This window comes from Conger conger, chromosome 16 (assembly GCF_963514075.1).
Source record: "Conger conger chromosome 16, fConCon1.1, whole genome shotgun sequence".
Lineage (NCBI taxonomy): Eukaryota > Metazoa > Chordata > Actinopteri > Anguilliformes > Congridae > Conger > Conger conger.
The window spans coordinates 20388910-20410975 of NC_083775.1; the positions used below are offsets into that span (position 1 = coordinate 20388910).

At 44.3% G+C, this 22066-nt stretch overlaps 1 long non-coding RNA gene across 1 annotated transcript; it reads right to left on the reverse strand.

Moving 5' to 3' along the window:
* Nucleotides 1–91: 91 nt before the first annotated feature.
* On the reverse strand, nucleotides 92–22064 carry LOC133115178 (uncharacterized). The gene is made up of 3 exons (XR_009705608.1): nucleotides 21931–22064; nucleotides 20128–20480; nucleotides 92–279 (listed from the first exon to the last, which is right to left on the reverse strand). It is a non-coding gene; the product is annotated as an uncharacterized LOC133115178 (long non-coding RNA).
* Nucleotides 22065–22066: the final 2 nt, after the last annotated feature.

The window sequence follows — 22066 nt, forward strand, 5'->3', positions numbered from 1 at the left end:
GGTGATCAGATATATGCAGAGGGGTAACCCTGAAATTGGAGCATGAGCAGTTCCTCACGAAGACAAGGTCAAGGACATTGCCCGCCTTGTGGGTTGGAGGAGAGTGTTGCAGGGAGAGGTCAAAGAAGTGGTCGAAGGAGTGGAGTAGTGGTAGGAAGGCAGAAGCCTAGGAGGCTTCAAGGTGGATGTTGAAGTCTCCCAGGAGAATCAGTGGGGTGCCATCCTCAGGGAAGGAGCTGAGAAGGGTGTCGAGCTCATCAAGGAAGTTTCCCAGGGGCCCTGGAGGACGATAGATAACTGCAATGAAAAGGTTAGTAGGGTACGATACTGCAACAGAATGGTATTCTCTTGTCTTTATTGCCAAACACAATAATTTCCATTTTGGCTCAACCAATTCTTTATTTGCTCTAAAGATTGACACAGTGAGTCTATTGGGCTGATGTCATCTGATGAGAGAGACAGATAATTCTATCCACATAACTATGATAATCAATGTTGTTGTTTTGTAGAATTTGGCCCAGAGGCAGCATATACAGATTGAACAAAAGCAGACCAAGAACAGATCCATGAATTCCGCATGTCATAGCCTCTCTATCGGATTCATAGCTGCCAATGGTGACAAAGTAACTCCGGTCTTCTAAGTAAGACCTGAACCAAGTAAGAGCTGCTCCGGAAAGTCCTACCCAGTTTTCTAGCCCGTCCAGCAGTATTCTATGGTCTACAGTGTCAAATGCAGCACTGAGGTCTAGTAAAAGCAAAACTTAATTATTATTCTTTTTCCTGAATCAGTATTCAACCGTATATCATTTAATACTTTTGTAAGAGCCGTTTTCAGTACTGTGGTGAGGTCGGAAGCTTGACTGAAATTTGCCAAAATGATCACTGGAATTAAAAAAGTTACTAAGTTGATTAAAAACAACTTTCTTCATGATTTTAGCTATGAAAGGAAGATTTGAGACATCTAGGCATCTAGCGTTCTCTTTTTTAAGAGTGACTTAATGGCAGCTGTTTTAAGTGCCTTTTTAAAAAGTCAAGACAGCATGTCGATGATTTAAGATGCCGCATTGTTTCCTTTACAGTTTTTTTTTAATCAATTATATTAAACTGTGACATAGTTATCAGATTATTTGTAGGTGATCGTAGGGATGTGTAGTGTTGATGGTCAGTCTGATAGTTTTGATTTTATCATTAAAAGAGCAAGCAAATTCATTACAGTTCTGAATGTGTTCTGGGGCTATCTGTTTTGGGGGATTTGTAAGCTTGTCAATCACTGGCGAAAAAAGAGTGCTGATATTGTTGGTGTCCCTATTAATCATCTTAGAGATATGTATTTGTCTAGCCCTGCATAGTGCATAATTAAAACTAAAAAGGCCTTGTTTATAGAGGTCAAGGTGGATTTGAAGCTTAATTTTTCTCCATTTGCATTCAGCTTTCCTGCATTCTTTCTTCAGGGCTTCCACTGTCATGGTGTTTCTCCATGGTGCTTTCTGTCTGCCCTGAGCTTTTTTTTACTTTTACCGGTGCGACAACATCCATCATATTCAACATTTTGCTGTTAAAGTTATTCAGAAATACATCAGTTGTCTCTGCATTCATGGTTGGCAACCTAGCAATGGCCTCCATAAACTGAACACTAGTACTCTCGTTTATGCACCTTTTCTTAACAGGAACAGAACTTATTTGGACATCCGGAGTGATAAGTAAAAAAAGAAACAGTAATGATCAGAGAGGGCCAAGTCCTTAACCAAAACAGAGGAAATGTCGAGACCTTTAGACATAACCAGATCAAGTGTATGACCTCGAGTGTGCGTAGGCTCTTTCACATGGTGCTTGAGACCAAAAGTGTCAAGTAGTTAATTTGCATTATTGTCCATATTATAATCTATGTGGATATTAAAATCCCCTGTTATGATAAAAAAAGTTGTGATCAATGGAGTATCTAGGAGGTCTGTAAATACCACTGAGGTATTGAACAGAATTGAAATTACCAAGTGTGATCTCTTTGCATTGGAATGCATTTTTAAATAAAGCAGCTACTCCTCCTTTCTTGCCAGTTCGGCACATATTCAGAAAGCGGAAATCTACTGTTGCTGTCTCGTTGAGGAAATCTACTGTTGCCTTCTACTAACCATGTCTCAGTAAGAAACAGAAAATCTATCTTGTAGGATATTATCATGTCATTAACTAACAATGATTTGTTGGCTTCCGATCTAATATTAAGTAGGGATAACTTTGTAGAAATGCTAGGAGCCCCTGGGGCAGTCTGCGGTTTATGTGGTACAGGTAACAGATTTGACGGGTTTAACCCATAAGCTGAATGCAATCGATTCCTTGTATTTCTAATCAACACGGGAATAGGGAAAGAATTACACGCAACCGGTGTAAAATGATTACAGCTGTGTTTAAAATCAATTAGCATCGGACTCACCAGACGTCACTTATTTTGAGTGAGGAGAGATTGCGTAGCTAAATCAATGTTGGTTAAAAAAAGGCTAGAGCCAGCTCTGTTCTGATGTCGGCAATTTCATCTGAATAAATATTTCCTCCTCCAGTAACCTGCAAAGTTTTCAGCAAAAGGAATACCCAGCGCGTTGCAATATCCCTTTAGCCAGATGTGCAGTTGACGGATCCGGCTAAATTTAACGTCGGCAAAACAAACTGAAGGAATGGGACCAGAAACGACACATTGCTTGCCAGTTTCCAAGAGAGTGTTGATGAGATTTTTAAAGTAGTAGTCAATCAATTGTTACCCTTGATTTTGCAGAAACTAAAGTAAAAGTAAGAAATATTTTTTTTCCTCATGAGCATAGGTTAGTAATAATTTCATCTAACTTGAGAAACTAATTTGAATCATAATGATTTTAACTTCAGAATAAAAAGTGTTTGGGTACCATGCCACATGCATGGTCCTCAAGCATGTGGCATGGGTACCATGAGCATTTTTATATGCAGTCTGGCCATGGCCTGGTGAAAAGCAAAAGGGGAAACACAGAAGGTTACGCCTCTCTGAATATAACTATCATCACCAGAATTGACATGTTACATGTGCAATTTCATTTGGGATGTTTGGTATAGATTGGATGCATGCACGTAAGAGCTGAATTTAGGTTCTTGAAAATATCAGAGCCCAGATGTGATAAGCATTTTTGAAGCAGAACCTGGTTCTTCAAAAGTGTCTGTTCAGTGAGCGACAGCAGAACCAGGCTGCCTTTATAAAGAAGGTTCTTCATATCTTGTCCAGGCAGTTTCTTCGCAGCAGTGTTCCATCTTGCTCTGTGGTTTCCTGTGGCAACAGATTTCCACTCCATGTTCCGCAAAAGACGTGTTTTTGTTACCTCTGTGCACTCCAGAGCCACCCTGTCACTTCAATTATTTCACCTGTTTCACTTCCTGATTGTTTCCCACACCTGATTGCCATTCCCTCTTGTTACCTGTCTTATTTACCCCCCAGTTTGTATGTCTCCTCACCAGATTGTTATGTGCCTTTATCATACCTTCCAGCGTTTCCTGATAGATACCCGTTATGACCTGCTTCGCACCCGACTTCTGCGTTTTGTTTATGCCTTCTGTCAGATTCTGAGCCGTAGCTTTTCCACCCATTTCTGCACCTCGACATTTGTTTCTAGATTTAGTTTTTGTCTACTTAGCCCGTTTGTTTTTGACCCTTCGCCTGTGACCAAGATTATGCTTTGGATTATTCCTGATACCCCTGTTTGCTGGAATTCTGACTATTGCCTGTCTGACCAGCTACGTTATAATAAAGACTCTTATTATAAAGAATTCTCCGTCTTGGTCTCACATCTGGGTTCCCTGCTCTACGTGCCAGATAGAAGGCTTTTTTGCATTGGTGTGGTATGGTGTCATTCTTGATTAGGGAGTGAACGGTTAAAAAGGTTGTTAATAAATCAAAGAAATTGTGATGACATCTCCATGTAGAGTTAGTGAGAGAAAAATATGATCAAGCTTGCTGTATCTGTAACTGTAATCTGTATCATTCACACTTTTTTACTAAATCTGTATCATTCACACACTGTACTTCCAAGCTCACTTTGTCTGTCTGTATGCTAACTGCCATAACACTTGCCTTGCATGTAACTATCTCAGGATCCAAAAACTATCGGCTGGGAGAATTTGGCAGGCACTATTTCTTTTTACATTATACAGTTAAGTGCATTACAAATGTATAAAGTATTGTCAAGTACTGTACGTCACTCTGGATAAGAGCGTCTGCGAAATGGCATTAATATAAAGTATACAGACGTTGTCATTGAAGAACTTGTAAGCCCCACGCTAACCCAATGACAGAATTTTGCAAGGGCGAAGGTATCTGCCTGGTGTTGCTGAAGGAAAGTTAGTAGGGTTAAATGTTACTGACCGCTATGCAGAGAAAATGGGCACCACCACCCTGGTCTGCCACTCTGCAGGTACTGTCCCCGACCTCCACGCGACATTGAAGAGGCGTGTCAGCCAAGACAGCCCAACAATGTCCAGAGCCTTCAGCATCTCAGGGCGAATCTCATCTACACCCCCGGTGACTTGCCACTGAGGAGCTTTTTGACTACCTCAGCAACTTCCGCCAGGGATATAGGTGCAGATTCCCCCGAGTCTTCTGGCTCTGCCTCTTCCACAGAGGACGTGTTGTTCGGGTTCAGGAGCTCCTCGAAGTGCTCTTTCCACCGCCCGACAATATCCCCAGTCCGGGTCAGCAGTTCTCCTCCCCTGCTGAAAACAGCCTGAGACAAGCCCTGCTTTCCCTTTCTGAGTCGTCGGATGGTTTGCCAGAACTTCCTCGAGGCCAACCGAAAGTCCTTCTCCATAGCCTCACCGAACTCCTCCTATACCCGGGTTTTTGCTTTGGCGACTGCCGAAGCCGCAGCCCTTCTGGTCACCCGGTACCTGACTGCTGCTTCAGGGGACCCCCGGGCCAGCCAAGCCCGAAAGGCCTCCTTCTTCAGCTTGACGGCCTCTCTCACCGCTGGTGTCCACCAGCGGGTTCTTGGGTTGCCGCCCCGACAGGCACCGATTACCTTCTGGCCACAGCTCCTGCTTGCCGCCTCTGCAATGGAGGCTTTGAACATGGCCCACTCGGACTCCATTTCCCCAGCTTCCCCCGGGATGCGTGAGAAGTTCCTCCGGAGGTGGGAGTTGAAGACCTCGCGAACAGGGGCCTCCGCCAGACATTCCCAGTTCACCCTCACTACACTTTTGGGTTTACCGGGTCTGTCCGGCAGCCTCCCCGGCCACTTGATCCAACTCACCACCAGGTGGTGATCAGTTGACAGCTCTGCTCCTCTCTTTACCCGAGTGTCCAAGACATACGGCCACAGGTCTGATGATACGACCACAAAGTCGAACATCGATCTTTGGCCTAAGGTGCTCTGGTACCAAGTACACTTATGAGCTACCCTATGCTCGAACATGGTGTTTGTTATCGACAATCCATGACCAGCACAGAAGTCCAATAACAAAACACCGCTTGGGTTCAGATCAGGCAGACCATTCCTCCCAATCACCCCCCTCCAGGTTTCTCCGTCATTGCCCACGTGAGCGTTGAAGTCGCCCAGCAGAACTATGGAGTCTCCGGCTGGCACCCTTTCCAGGATGCCGCTCAGTGACTCCAAGAAGGCCAGATACTCTGAACTGCCGTTTGGTGCATAAGCACAAATGACAGTCAGAGCTTTCCCCCCAGTGACACGTAGTCGCAGAGAGGCGACCCTCTCGTTCCCCGGGTGGAACTCCAACACAGTCCACTCAGCCGGTGGATTGTGAGTATCCCCACACCCGCCCGGCGCCTCTCACCTTGAGCAACTCCAGAAAAGAACAGAGTCCAGCCCCTCTCCAGGAGTTTGGTTCCGGAACCAGTACTGTGCGTGGAGGTGAGCCCAACTATATCTAGTTGGTACCACTCCGCCTCCCGCACTAGCTCCAGTTCCTTCCCCACCAGGGAGGTGATGTTACACGTCCCCAGAACCTGTGACGCCGAGGATCAGCACGCCTGGATCCCCGCCTTTGCCTACTGCCCGTTGGGCAAAGCACCCGACTCCGATGCCGACCCCTGCAGGTGGTGAGCCCACAGGGCGGCGACCCCACCACCACATTAAGGTGGCGATTCCTCAAAGGGGAATGTTTGTATTTGTTCATCATAATGTAAAATTGTTGCTTAATTATTGCCCTGAATTCAAATGCTTGAGTGAATCATTGCTATGAGTTCTATTACAGGAGACTCATCGCTGTGTGCTTGATTCCTGGTGTTGTTGATTGGTCTGTTTTTTAGTACAGGTTACTGCTTGCTGTGTGTTGATTGTGCTGTTGTCCAAATTATCCAAGTGATGTATTTTCTTGCTGTAATAATACAACCACATAAAGTCTCTCTTTCTGCCAGATCCACCAACATTTGAGCTGGAGAGGGAGGAGGTGAATGTAACCGCTCCCTCTCACCCTCTTCCTTTGCCACCACTGTCACCGCCTCACTCCCCCCTCTCGAATCCTTCTCCAAACTCCCCGCTGACTCTGCATCTGCCACCCTCCTTTCAACTCTCTCCTCCGCCTTTGACTCCCTCTGTCCCCCTGTCTCAAAGCCGCCTCGCACATCCCCCCCGTCCCCTTGGATATCTGACACCCTCCGTACCTCCAGGGCCAGCCTCCGCGCAGCGGAGAGGAAGTAGGGGAAATCCAGAGACGCTTCAGACCTCACGACTTACCAGTCTCTCCTGGCGGCATTCTCTTCCGCTGTCACTGCCGCCAAAGCAAAATACTATCAAACACAAATTCAGAACACCAGTTCTAACCCCCGGAAACTTTTCTCTATTTTCTCCTCTCTCCTCAATGCACCGCCTCCTCCTCCTCAGTCCTCCTTCGCTGCTGATGACTTTGCTGATTTCTTCGATGAGAAGGTCACAGTCATCCGCAGATCCTTTACAACCACCGCCCCCCTCACTGTGCCCTTCCCCCCCTCTAGGCCCATCCCTTCCTTTTCCACTTTCTCCCCCCTTACAGACTCTGATGTTTCTCAACTCCTGCTCTCCCACCGCCCTATAACCTGTGCCCTTGACCCTATCCCCTCTTCTCTTCTCCAAACTATCACACCTGACATTCTCCCATTTGTCACCTCCCTTGTCAACTCCGGCTGTTTCCAGCATCCTCGAAGAGGGCCCACATCACTCCGCTGCTAAAAAAGCCTACTCTGGATCCCTCCATCATCCAGAACTACCGCCCATTATCTCTTCTTCCTGTCCTTTCTAAAACTATAGAACGAGCCGCTTCTACTCAACTTTCTTCTTTCTTTTCTAACAACACCCTGCTAGACCCCCATCAGTCTGGCTTCAGATCGGGCCATTCGACAGAGACTGCGCTCCTCTCCGTCAGTGAATCACTCCATGCCGCACGAGCAGCCTCCCTCTCCTCTGTCCTCATTCTTCTAGATCTCTCTGCTGCCTTCGACACTGTGGATCACTCCATCCTCCTCGGCCCCTCGCCACAGGAGTTCCCCAGGGCTCAGTCCTAGGCCCGCTTCTTTTTTCTCTTTACACTCGCTCCCTTGGCCCTGTGATCACTGCACATGGGCTATCCTACCACTGCTACACGGACGATACCCAACTCTTCGTCTCGTTCCCGCCGTCTGATACGCAGGTTTCAGCCCGTATCTCTGCTTGCCTGAGGGACATCCAGAGCTGGATGGACAACCACCATCTAAAGCTCAATCCAGGCAAGACTGAAATTATATTCATCCCTGCTAATACCTCTCCCCATCTGGATCTCTCCATTTCCCTCGGGGATACCACACTCACGCCGTCACCCAGTGCAAGGAACCTCAGCGTGGTGATGGACAGCAGACTGTCCCTTTCCGAGAACATTGCGCGGCGGTGACCCGGTCTTGCAGGTTCTTCCTATACAACATACGGAGAATCCGCCCCTTTCTCACCCCCTACTCGACCCAGCTCCTGGTCCAAGCGATGGTTCTGTCCCGCCTGGACTACTGCAATTCCCTCTTGGCTGGCCTCCCAGCGTCCGCCATCAGACCCTTCCAACTCATCCAGAATGCAGCAGCTCGTCTGGTCTTCAACCTTCCCAAATACTCACACGTCACCCCCTGCTTACTTCCCTCCACTGGCTGCCTGTCATGGCTCACATCAAATTCAAAACATTGGTGCTAGCCTTCCAAGCAGTTAAGGGGTCTTCCCCAGCTTACCTACAAAAAATCATCAGACCCTACACCCCTGCCAGACCTCTTCGTTCAGCCTCCACAGGCCGCTGGGCACCTCCCCCTCTCCGAACCTCCACCTCACGCTCACAACTACTGTCTGTTCTGGCTCCACCGTGGTGGAACGAACTCCTCGTTGAGGTCAGAACTGTAGAATCTCTTGCCACTGTCAAGCGCAAGCTGAAGACACACCTTTTCAAGCAGCACCTCTCCCCATCCCTCCCTACCTCCCTGTGAACCTTAATTGTTGTCTCTGTGACTTGCTTTGTGTATCGGTATTTTTAGTTGGCTAGGTAAGCAGTGTTTGGATAGTTAACTTTGGTCACTTTTGCTCTGTTGTTTGTCTGTTTCTTTGTTAAAAAAAAGAAAAAAGAAAATTGGCCCTTGTCCTTATCTTTGTTGTACAGGTAGCAGTTGAAATTGTTCTTCCCTCTAGGGTCTTTCAGCGAACTTATCCCTGGTTATGGGTATGCACTTTGTTGTACGTCGCTCTGGATAAGAGCGTCTGCCAAATGCCAATAATGTAATGTAATGTAATGTAACCTAGGGAGTGATTCTGGAGTGCCTGGCTGAGGGAAATCCCACTCCTGAACTCACCTGGAACATGACTGCTGCTGAGAATCCACATGTGTCCACCAGAGGGTGTCAGAGTAATGCCACCGTCAGCATCAGCAGAGCAACATCAGCCAACGCTGGTGTCTACACCTGCTATGCAACAAATAACCTGGACACGGCCTCCAAGACTGTCACCGTCACTGTGAAGGAAACGGATACTGCAAAAAGGGGTACTGCCTTTGACATCGTACAGATCATGTCATTATTAGCCTCTCCCAGACATTTTGATGAGCAGCAACCACTGTTCTGACTGTGTTTAGTTACGGTGCATATTTTCTTCCACTTACAGGCTACATCCGTATTTTGATTGTTTTGGCCGTGTTTATACTGGTGCTGCTGGTCGTCTGCGTTGGAATACTTATGAGAATACGCTCTACTCAGAGGAGGGGTCAAGCAGACATACCACTGGAGCCCTGCAATGGTAATGGGAGCAGCTCCTGCACCTAGACCACTGTGGAGCCCCATAGGTTTTTCATGGATTTAAGTCTGGAGACTGAGATTACCTTTGCAGATCATGGATGTTATTTTCACTTAACCATTTCTGTGTGGATTTTCACTCATATTTGGAATCATTTTCCAGCATGATCATTGGATTAAGCTCTGTCTGTCCCATCTGCCTACTTAATTAAACCTGCCATTTTTTTCATGGCAGGCATCTTCTCTGTCCCCCAAACCTGACAGTTTTTCTTTTTTGTGCTCAGTAAGGATCTTCCTGCCACCCTTCCCAGGAGTTTGTTGGTATGGAGGTGCCACTTTATGGTTCTTTATGAGACTTGGTGACCCCAAGATGCAACCAATCTCTGAAATTCTGAAACTGTCATCTTCATATCATATATGTTTTTCATATACATTTGTGTCCTCTTTCTGGCAAGTTTGCAACCATTCCATATATTTAACTTTTTTGTTTATTATTGCCCTTACAGTGCTAAGTGGTATGTTTAACCGTTAATGCATTTGATTTGTACCCATTACCAGACAGTCAATTATCAGTCTCTTTCTGAACTGACAGTTCTTTGGCCTTTCCCATGCTGATGCATGACAAAAGGATATTAAATGCTTGTTATCTCATTTTTATATTCGAGTGAAACAGGAAGTGACAGAATTACACAATATACAGTGGGAGTAATAATGATTTGATCCCTTGCTGATTTTGGAGTTTTGCCCACTTACAAAGAATGGAACTGTGTAGAATTTTAATCATAGGTACATTTTAACATTGAGAGACAGAATATCACAGAATAATCCACAATAACAACATCATATAAATTTTATAAATTTTATATCATATTTTCACATGAAATAAGTATTTGATCCATAGAACAATAGGACTTAATACTTGGTGGAGAAACCTTTGTTGGCAAGCACAGAGGTCAGACATTTGTTGTAGTTTTTCACCAGGTTTGCACAGATCTTGGGTGGGATTTTGGTCCAACCTTTCTCGTTTAAAAGAACCCAGTTCTTTCACAGCAAGGAGAGCTACAATAATACGAACTTCATTAATACTGCAGCAAAACAAAGCACGGAGAATGCATCACACCAATGTGAGAATTGTTATGTTCCTGTGTTCTGTGTGTTAGTTTATCATTGTTTATTATCATCATTCTTGTAATTTATTATTTTTCATATTCATGTCTGGTGTTCTGTTTATATCCGTTAGTCTTTGCACTCGTCTTCCCCTGTGATGTCTGAGTCTGAATGTTTTCTAGCCCAGTCACTCCCTTGTCTGCGTGCCCCACTATTCGGGTGTTTACGGTAGTTCCGGGGTTCAGTCGTCCTTCCAATCTTACATTCCTTACTTCCTGCTTTCTCTCCATTTCATGTTTGTACATAGCACTAATATACTAATCCCAACTAACATAGAATTTGTACAGTACTAATTATACTAACACACTAATATGTTTGTCAAACTAACAAACTAAGATTCACTAGTTTTGGGTATTTGTAATTTAAATCACTTAACTAACTTACTAACGCATCTCCAGTTTCAATTCTGTTCTGTAACTCCGCCTCCCTATTCTATCACTGATGACTTGCTTAGTTTCAGCGAAGTATTCGCACCTGTCTCTCTCTATCTCTGCATCTCCTGATTCTCTGCAATTGTCTACTCTCTAGTCCGGAGCCGTTTGTATTACATGTGTGTCATTGTGAATCCATTGCGTTGTACTCCTGGGCCCTTAAGTCATATAACATTTGTTTTGCAATTAACACACTGCTACAGTCACTACAAAGCTTACATTTATCCTCCATCTTTCCTCCTTAGGCTGGTTAAGGAGGAACCGACCTTGGGTTCGCTTCCTCCTCATTCTTTTCTATCATAACAAGCACCTGAGCGCACCCAACGATGGGAGTGTGTTCTGCCTTATCTCCTGAAGCTGAGGCCGAGCACTCACCCCCTCTTACATTTTTGCTGGTTATCCGTCACAAGCACAATTTATTCTTTTAAGCAGTTTTCTAACTATATGCATTGTACATACAGTGCAGCAATAATTATTTGATCCCTTGCTGATTTTGTAGGTTTGCCCACTTACAAAGAATGGAACTGTGTAGAATTTTAATCATAGGTACATTTTAACATTGAGAGACAGAATATCACAAAGTAATCCACAATAACAACATCATATAACAACATGAAATAAGTACTTGATCCATAGAACAATAGGACTTAATACTTGGTGGAGAAACCTTTGTTGGCAAGCACAGACGTTTGTTGTAGTTTTTCACCAGGTTTGCACAGATATTGGGAGGGATTTTGGTCCACTCCTCTTTGCAGATCTTCTCCAAATCCTTAAGGTTCCGAGGCTGTGGCTTGGCAACTCAACAGATTTTCGATGGGATTTAGGTCTGGAGACTGGCTAGGCCACTCCAGGACCTTAATATGCTTCTTTTTGAGCCACTCATTTGTTGCCTTGGCCGTATGTTTTGGGTCATTGTCATGTTGGAAGACCCATCCACGACCCATTTTCAGTGCTCTCACTGAGGGAAGGAGGTTTCCACCTCCATGCTTCACAGTGGGGATGGTGTTCTTGGGGTTGTACTCAGCATTTCTCTTCCTCCATACACGGCGAGTTGAGTTGATGCCAAATAGCTCTATTTTGGTCTCATCTGACCACATCACCTTCTCCCATGCCTCCTCTGGATCATCCAGGTGTTCTTTGGCAAACTTCAGACGGGCCTGTACATGTGCCTTCTTCAGCAGAGGAACCTTGCGCACGCAGCAGGATTTTAATCCTTCACGGTATAGTGTGTTACTGATGGTTCTCTTCGTGACTGTGGTCCCAACTGCCTTTAGGTCATTAACAAGCTCCTCCTGTGTAGTATTGGGCTGATCCCTGACCTTTCTCATGATCATTGATATCCCACGAGGCAAGATCTTGCGTGGAGCCCCAGACCGAGGGAGATTGGCAGTGACTTTGTGTTTCTTCCATTTTCTAATAATTGCTCCAACAGTTGTTAACTTCTCACCAAGCTGCTTGCTTATTTTCTTGTAGCCCATCCCAGCCTTGTGCAGGTCTACAATTTTGTCCCTGATGTCCTTAGACAGCTCCTTTGTCGTGGCCATGGTGGAAAGGTTGGAATCTGATTGATTGTGTTGGACAGGTGTCTTTTATACAGCTACATAACGATGTAAGGAGTTGACACAGGTGTTTTGGGTAATGAGCTGAGATTATGAGTGCTTCTTAATGGAAAACTAACTGGTCTGTGGGAGCCAGAATTATTGCTGATTGGTAGGGGATTTCATGCAATAATAATACATTTATAAAATGTATATGATGTTGTTATTGTGGATTATTTTGTGATATTCTGTCTCTCAATGTTAAAATGTACATGTATGAGTAAAATTCTACACAGTTCCTTTCTTTGTAAGTGGGCAAACCTAAAAAATCAGCAAGGGATCAAATAATTATTGCTCCCACTGTAGTTACAAAATTAAGTAAAATTGTGCTGCCAATTTTACTTCCTTTGATTTTATTTTATTTTATTTTGAACTGTTAGTTTCATTATCTAGTTTGATATGTTTGATAAAACTGTTCTTTCACTCCAGGTTGAACTGCTTTATCTAGCTCCCTGACTTGCTTGCTTTTCACAAAAAAAGACATAATTATTATACATAATTTACATAATTATATGTAACTCACTCTGTTCAGTATCCCTGTGCTTTAACTCAGTGAATACAATGCTTTCTCCCTTGATTTTGTGGAAACGAAAGTAAAAGAACAATTAATTTTTTCCTCATGAGCATAGGTTAGTAATAATTAAGTCTAACTTGAGAAACTAACTTGAATTGTAACAATTCTAACTTCAGAATAAAAAGTGTTGTATTCAATTGAAAGTTAAGGACAAATGTGAATTGAAAACAGTCCAGTGTAATCTACATTCATAGGGATTGTATCAAAATAAAAATGCTGCATTCAGCTCATTAAAGTGTCTTGGTTTTATGTTGATTTTTTTCCATTTGTTCTGTGGAAAATGTTCTGTGATGTGAAAAGGGAAGATATGTTAATTCACAGTGACATAATGAAGCATGTGGTATGGGTACCATGAGCATTTTTATATGCGGTCTGGCCATGGCCTGGTGAAAAGCAAAAGGGGAAACACAGAAGGTTACGCCTCATCACCAGAATTGACTTGTTTGTTTCATGTGCAATGTCATCAACATTCCCATTTGGGATGTTTGGTAAAGATTGGATACATAGGAGATGAATTTAGGTTCCTGAAAATATCAGAGCCCAGGTCTGATAAGCATTTCTGAAGCAGAACCTGGTTCTTCAAAAGTGTCTGTTCAGTGAGCGACAGCAGAACCAGGCTGCCTGTATAAAGAAGGCATTTCATATCTTCTCCAGAAGTGTGAGATCTGGGGGTATGGATTGTTACAGCTACTGAATTGTATGAATACATAATGGAGTATATCTCCAAATCTGTTGTGTTTATCACTTCTGATTATCTAAGGAACAACATTGTGCACGGTGTGGGAGAAAAATATAATGTAGTACAATGTAACCTAGGATATATGTATCCAGATATGTACAATGCATATAGTTAGAAAACTGCTTAAAAGAACAAATTGTGCTTGTGACAGATAACCAGCAAAAATATAAGGGAGGGGTGAGTGCTCGGCCACAGCTTCAGGAGATAAGGCTGTAGGAGGGAGGTGAAGTGTGACTCAAGAAAGGCTGCCATTTGTGAGGAGCCTGTGAGCTGGGGGTTTTGGTATGTGTCAAAAGGGACAAAGGTCAATGCTGTTTGTATTACCTTTTGGGGAGTTTCAGACGATGGACGCCAAGAAGATAAGGGATAGATATATGGTGGGTGGATGAGTGGTTCCAGGTCAATTAGGCCATGAGGGCCATTAAAACTCATGGGAAAAGAATGTGCCTAAAACATTTGTGACCTATCTCATGACCCCACACCTGGTCACTTCCAGGGGGAAAGACTCCGGGCAGTACCACAGTGCCCTCCTTTGGGCACTGCTGTCATTACCCCAGGGACTACTCTCTTGGATGAAAACTTCAAAACTGTTGTTGAGATGGTCAATAGACCCGGTAAAATATTGTAAACATTGCCCATGTGATCCTTGTTGTATTGCACTATGTCCATTGTAGTAATAACATGAATTGCGTGTAACATGGATACACAGGAGGCAGGTTTCATGATAACTGCACCATAACAAAACATTAGGATAATCTGTTTGGTATGGATGTGATCCAGTAAAATCAAGGAATTAGATAAGATACATTCCATACCAAATAGGGTTTAATAAACCATAGTTTCAGGAACTCAGGGTAAAACTGGAAACGGTGAAATGTCCTCTCGGGTAAATAATCTAATTATCTATTTACCCTTGCTTGACAAACCCCAAAGGAGGGGGCCTAAATTTTAGATTTGACAACCCCACCAGGCTAATTTATGGCACTGCCGCCTGGATCAAACACATGATTTGGCATAAAAGCCAGGGAGACAAGCCTATCAGGGAAGATTGCACTCGACTTCCCACACTGTGCATACTTTGTATATGTGTGTAGCGAAAGCAGGCTGGGTAAGACTATTTCACTCTATCATTTTTATTTTCAATTTGTCCATTCGTAATTGACTGTGATATTCTACGCTAACTGCCTACCTGTCTGCAAATAAACTATTTTGTTTGTAACTTGCGTGATCTCCATGACTCTAATTCATCTTGTACCTTTTCAGGCTAAATTAGAACTGAATACTCAGGGGGAAAATGAGGACCAAAGACTGACCGATCGGCAGTTTGGTACAGTTGTGATAGTTCTAAGCTGTGAGGCCAGCAAGTTTCTGCCAATTAATGGGTCGGTGACGCACAGCTCTTGTGGTTTGGTGCGAAGGGAACCCTTGGGTGTTACAGCGCTGGTTCCTGCCAAATTAGCTCTAAGGAGCCCAGTTAATGCGACGCCGACCTGGGCTCGCAACTATCATGGCAGTTTTGCATGTATTGTGTTGACTGGACCCTCAGCCTCTGAGTTCTACACCGAACTGAGATTTCAGCAATAATGTTAATCGCGAGAACATATATTGAGTAATAGTTGCGCAGGTACGAGTCGAGTGTAATCACTCCCGAGGTTCGCATAAATTCCAAACCCAAATTTCTAAATTATATATCTTCAATGGAGTCAGATAAACGAGTGAAACTATAGTAACCACTAAGCTTACATTACGGCCCCGTTTACGAACTGAGAATATTAGGAATTTTACTGATCTGTTTCAGGCCAGCCGTAAGCGGGATATGGGGCAGGTCAGTCCATATCCGACCCGTGGCAAAGGACCCAGTGTATTCTTAAGCATAATTGTGCTCTGTCCTTCTGCAGAGGATGATAATTAAAATCTCTTATTCACTTCACAACAGCCAGGGAAAACCTCGTCGTCCCTTCACCTACTGCTATTCCCTCATTGGTCTAGCTGTGAGGGTTCTACAAGGCAGAACACTCTCCCATCGTTGGGTGCGCTCAGGTGCCTGTTATGATAGAAAAGAATGAGGAGGAAGCGAACCCAAGGTCGGTTCCTCCTTAACCAGCCTAAGGAGGAAAGACGGAGGATAAATGTAAGCTTTGTAGTTACTGTAGCAGTGTGTTAATTGCAAAACAAATGTTATATGACTTAAGGAGCAGATGTGGGCCCAGGAGTACAACGCGTGATGGAAAAGTACTGAAACACTTTCTGAAGATGATTGGCTTTCACCGTAATGTATTCATGTGATAACTTTCATGTGATTCCCCTACAGTAACTTGGCGTAGTCGGCAGGATCTCTAACTCGTCTGAAAAAGCGATACGAGATCCAAATACTGAGGAAGGAGAAAGGCTGAGCGGCAACCCCACAGCAACGAGAACGAGACTTGAGCGGCCTACACCGGGTGTAGGGCGTGCCTATGCGTTGTCGGGCGCAGCGGTCCGAGACCGGAGATCTCGTAAGGCCTTAAAGACTAATTTCAGGTTGGTACCTTTTTGTAATTGTTAAAATGGGGAATAGTTGCGGGAAGGAGCTAAATGTGCGCTGTGATAAATTTACAGGACCCCTAAGAATAATGTGGAACCAACAATGACCACCAGCTGTGGAAGGTTTAAAAATTTGCCAGGAACATGGGTTTCCTTTCAATGGTACATTTTCAACACAGAGGTTAGAGGATGTTAGAAAGAATATGGAAAGTTGTACTAAGAAAAGACATTTTTGTAAATTTTTGTAGTTAAGGGGACTTGAGTTATGGGAACGAGAGGCGCGTGAAAGGCAGGCGAGACAACAAAGAAATAATGATAAAAAAGGGGAAACTCAGCCTGCGTCGTATTTTTCAGCTGGGGCGAGTGGGAAAAGCACACCCTGTTTATATCCCTCACTAACCATGTTAAAACATTCCGAGGTTGACACGGACCTGGACTGCTCGGTGCCCCGTCCACCTCCTCACGCACCTCCACCGCACCAACACCGCACCAACACACCGATGACACCACCTGCTCCTGCCCCAACTCTGCCATCGCCACCACGCCTACAGACTCCTGGAAGAGGGACCCATCAGCCCCCTCAGCCACCAACGTTGACACCCTCCACCAGCCCCAGGATCACCCTGTGGGACCAACCAGGCACCGAACCCTCCACGGGCCACACCAGATGGGGATTACCGTATCAGCCACGGAAAAACTACCCGTGCACAATACCAAACTGTCAGTTCCCTGCCACAGGAACTGCAGCAGACGGGGCCCCTGTCTGTGCCTCACACACTGCAGAGGCATGGGAACTCCAGTATGGATTAAAAGACATTCCAGAAAGAGAATGGAAAAAAGAAAAGACAACAAAAAAACATCAGATGCAAATGGTACAAGTGACTGACCTCCAACTGAAACAGCTGAAGAGTCAGCAGCCAGCTAGAGGAAGAGGCAGAGGACGTGGAAGGGGGAGAGGAAGAGGCAGAGGACGTGGAAGGGGGAGAGGAAGAGGCAGAGGATGTGGTAGGGGGAGAGGAAGAGGGGCTGGAAGAAGCGGAGACAGAAATGGCCCTTGTTATGTCTGCGGAGAAGAAGGACATTGGGCACGAGACTGTCTCAAGAAATACAAAGACTGGGTGAAAGAGGAGAGCAAGAATGGCAACACGCTCCACGGGGCCGGGGCACAGTGGATTATCCTGATCAGTTAGACGAACAAGGATGAAGGTGCGGGGGGAAAGGTGGATGGAGCATGCGGCAGACGGGTGAGTCCACATTAATGTAAACCAGGAGATTTACCAAATTGGAAATTAAATGTAAATGGGAAAGACATGACCTTTATGGTCGATTCTGGGGCCGGGGTGTCGGTAATAAGTAAGAATGCATGGAAAGGGGCGCAGCCAGCAATGTCTGGAAGAGGCATAAATACCGTAAATGCGGGGGGCAGTTCTGTTTATGAAAATTTCACTGAGCCGTTGCCTACCGTTAGCGAAAACGCCACTACCCATCATTCTTTCTTATTTTCCAAAACATGTCCAGTAAACCTATTAGGAAGTGATTTGATTCGACTTTTTAATATTTGTATAATTAGTACAAACGGAGAAATGGTTGTTACACAAGGGACAAAGCCCGTTAAAATAAAAAATGGATTTATGCATGGGCGATCACAGAGCCACCGACAGCTGCATGTCTAAAGAACGAAGCAATACATAGGAGAAGGAGATATTGCAAAGCGCCAGGGGATGAGATGTCGTCAGACAAACTGCACGTAACAATGACGGTAACAGAGCAGGAAGATTGGGGGTTCTTGGGTAAGCTAGGAGATGGCCAAGTGTATATAGGAGATCTCTATATGGGGCCACAAGCTACCGCATTTTCTGTTAATTTGACAGAGGAGCAAAAATCGCTGTTTTGTGTACCAGGAAGTGTTCCACATATTTCGATTGAAAATAATTTGGATTGGGCATGGGAAGACCTGGGCCCTTGGGTGGCTCAGTGTCAGAACACCAAAGATTGGGAAAACAAAGGGTGGGGCCAATATTCAGCCTCCCTTCAGGTACGTCGAGTCTCAGTAAGAGAATACATACCTGTTTTTCCGCAGTTGTTAAAAGGAGGGAAAGGCCCTACGACGGCACCTCCCTGTTTCTCAATGCCTCAGAAAGGGAAACACTCCTGGCACAGGTCCCAGAACAACTCTGGACCACAAATACAGCATCAGCGGGATTATTGGCAAGTGCCAAACCGCTGGAAGTCTCCCCAAAGTCATCTTACAGGCCATGCAAACGGCAGTATCTTCTTCGACCAGAGGCCGAGGAGGGTATTACGCCAGTGTTTGAAGAACTATTAAAAGAAGGAATTATTGTGCTGTGTACAGGTTCCCCATGTAATATGCCTATACTGCCAGTACGAAAGCCCGATGGAACTTGATGATTCGTACAAGATTTGAGGGCAGTAAATTCGGCTATAATTCCTAGAGCCCCTGTGGTGCCTAACCCCCCTACTATTCTGTCCCAGATCCCGGGTGAAGCATGCTGGTTTACTGTGATCAATCTAGCAAATGCATTTTTCAGTATTCCTGTAGCTCAGGAATCGCAACCATGGTTTGCATTTACGTTTCGAGGGAAACAATATGTTGACTCGAATGCCACAGGGCTATGTTGAAAGCCCTGCTGTTTACTCTGCCGCACTAGGTGAATGTTTGGAAGGATTCACTTTTCCCCAAAGAAGCACATTGGTGCAATATGTTGATGATTTTTTGATCTGTTCAGAAATAGAACAAGATTGCACTGCAGAAACTGCGGCGCTTCTCACATTCCTAGCAGAAACTGGGAATAAAGTGAAAAAAAGGCAGAATTACAATTGGTACAAGAAACAGTGCGATATCTAGGTCATGACATTTCTAAAGACGGCCGTTCATTGGGCTTAGAGAGAATCAAAACGATTCTCAAAATACCCAAACCCCAGACTAAAACTCAGATGATGTCTTTTCTAGGCATGACAGGATACTGCAGATCCTGGATCATGGATTATGTGCAAAGAACACAACCTTTGCAGGATATAATAGAGTTAGGGTCACATGACCCCTTAGAATGGACTGTGGCGGCAGAAGCCGCATTTTTAGATCTAAAAAAGGGCAATTACAACTAGCCCCTACATTAGGAACACCAAATATGGACAAAGACTTTACTTTGACGGTACAAGAGAAGGGCGGATATATGTCCGCTGTCCTGCTCCAGGAGCATGGAGGTAAACAACGACCTGTCGGGTATTACTCATAGAGACTGGACTCAGTAATCTGGGGACTTCCCGCCTGCATGCGAGCAGTTGCAGCGGCTGCTGCAGCTGTAGAAGCCACCTGTGCTTTAGTGGCTTATCGACCGCTTACTGTCCTGGTTCCGCATGCTGTGGCAGAAATACTGTTGAAACAAAAAACTGCTCACCTTTCAGCTTTGCACATGCTCCACTACAAACATGTATTAACAACCCAACCTAATGTTGTCGTGAAACGATGCACTGTTTTAAATCCCGCTACTCTTCTTCCCACAGAAGCAGATGGAGAAGCACATGACTGTGTTTCCGTTTTAGAGGAAGTCCTCACCCCCAGAACAGACCTAAAAACAGAACCCATACCGAATACGGATATTGAATTTTTCGAAGACGGATCCGCTTCAAAGGATCCCACAACGGGTGAAAATCATGTGGGCTATGCAATAGTAACCGAACATGCAGTACAAGAGTCCGCCCGGCTACCGGGTCACCTTTCTGCCCAAGCTGCAGAATTGTTCGCCGAGCGTGTCATTTGGCAAAAGGTAAAGCTGTAACAATTTACACAGACAGCAGGTACATGATTTTGGTACAATTTGGAGACACAGAGGATTTCTCACCTCTGCGGGAAAAACCATTCAGAATGGACCCCTGGTCAGAAATCTTCTGGACGCCATCATGCTGCCCATATCTGTGGCAGTTTGCAAATGCATGCATTGAATAAGGCACTGTGATTTGTCTCAAAGCAGGTGAAAGCAGCACAACCAGCCGTTCGAGATGAACCTGGACACCAGCTGAGACCAGGAGACTGGGTGGTGGTGAAGGACTTCCAGAGGAAGAGGTGGTGCGAACCAAGGTGGCGTGGACCGTTCCAGACCCTGCTCACGACTCCGACGGCTGTTCGAGTAGCTGAGCGCACTTCCTGGATACACGCCAGTCACTGCAAGCTGTACAAATGAGGGGCTCCAGTTACCTGAAATGAGGTGGGTAACGATGGAGTGAAGCACGAAACAGGCACATTAATGTTGGATAAGCTTGCTGTGTGTGCGGCTTAGCAGCTGCAAAGCGGGGAATTATATAGAATATTTTCCCTAGTTATTCCTAGTTATTCTATGTTTATCTTATGAATCAGTATATCAGTATGATTATCTTATGTTATTCTATGTATCAGTATCTGTACTAATTTGCACTAACACAACACTGAAGACGTACACTTAAGTATGATATTTGCACTGTATTGCATTATTTTGTATATATTCTCAGCACTGAATTACACGGCACTGAATTGTATTATTGTTATTGTATTATATTGTATTATTTCCTTAAAACACTGGAATGTTTTTTGTTTTTTTTAAGTCAAAGTGTTGGAGGGGTTGGTTAAAAGTCTCTGAGATGTGGATGAGAATGTGTAAGACAATCACGAAAGGTGTTCGAGCAACTGCCCCACACACCCTACGACGACGCAGAAGCCAAGAGCGGATGAGCAAAGCAGACACATTTTTTTTTCTCTTTGAACATGTTATCATTTATATGATAAAAGGAGGGATTGTGGGAGAAAAATATAATGTAGTACAATGTAACCTAGGATATATGTATCCAGATATGTACAATGCATATAGTTAGAAAACTGTGTCGTGAGCCCAGACCCCTCCCTGAGAAGGTGTCTCGGAGACGAACTCTCTTTTCCTTTAAGTACTTTCGAACGTCCTGGAGAACTGGTAAGTTCTACTGAACTTCCAGCCCAGTCTCGAAGTGAAGTGGTGTGACACAACACTGTTATATGATCTCCTGTATTCACTGTAGTTTTTCTAGTTGACTCAATTCCACTCAATTATAATTATGATTAAGCATATTTTATTGTAGTCAAGTAAATAGAATTATACAGTTCACAGGTTAAATATGATCTTTCAGTTTGCTAGTCATATACATTGCTTTATATTCTTTCAACCGTATACCGGTGCATTTACATGATTCACATAAGGTTCATATAACCCCTTTGTTTTTCTAATTCACTTTTCCACCAGATGTTAATGTCAAGATACACCCTTCAAATATCCATCCTCTTTGGCCTTTACCTTATCCTATAGCTCCCCCTTCAGGGAGATAAACGTAACTACTCCTAGAATATTGTGGGCACGAACACCCCGAAACCGTTCTACTTTTTTCCTACCTTATATAGTATCTTACTGAAAAATAAAAGACATAAAAATGAAAGAAAACTTATAAAGTTGAACTTCTATGTACTAGTTTTAATGTCAAGATACACCCTTCAAATATCCATCCTCTTTGGCCTTTACCTTATCCTATGGCTCCCCCATCACAGAGATAATTATATGAATTATAGAAACAGAAAGGAAACTCATAACTTTAAATCACCTAACAATGCTACCTTCTACCTTATAAGTAATATAAAATATAATTACCACCCATGCCCTAAATATAGCTGTCTCACGCCGTCCCGCCCTCCTCGTCAAGCGAAGTCCAAAGAGCCTTTTTTAACATCTAAAAGCTCACTCCTTATATATCCTGAAACTTGTACAGAAATACAACACTAACTCT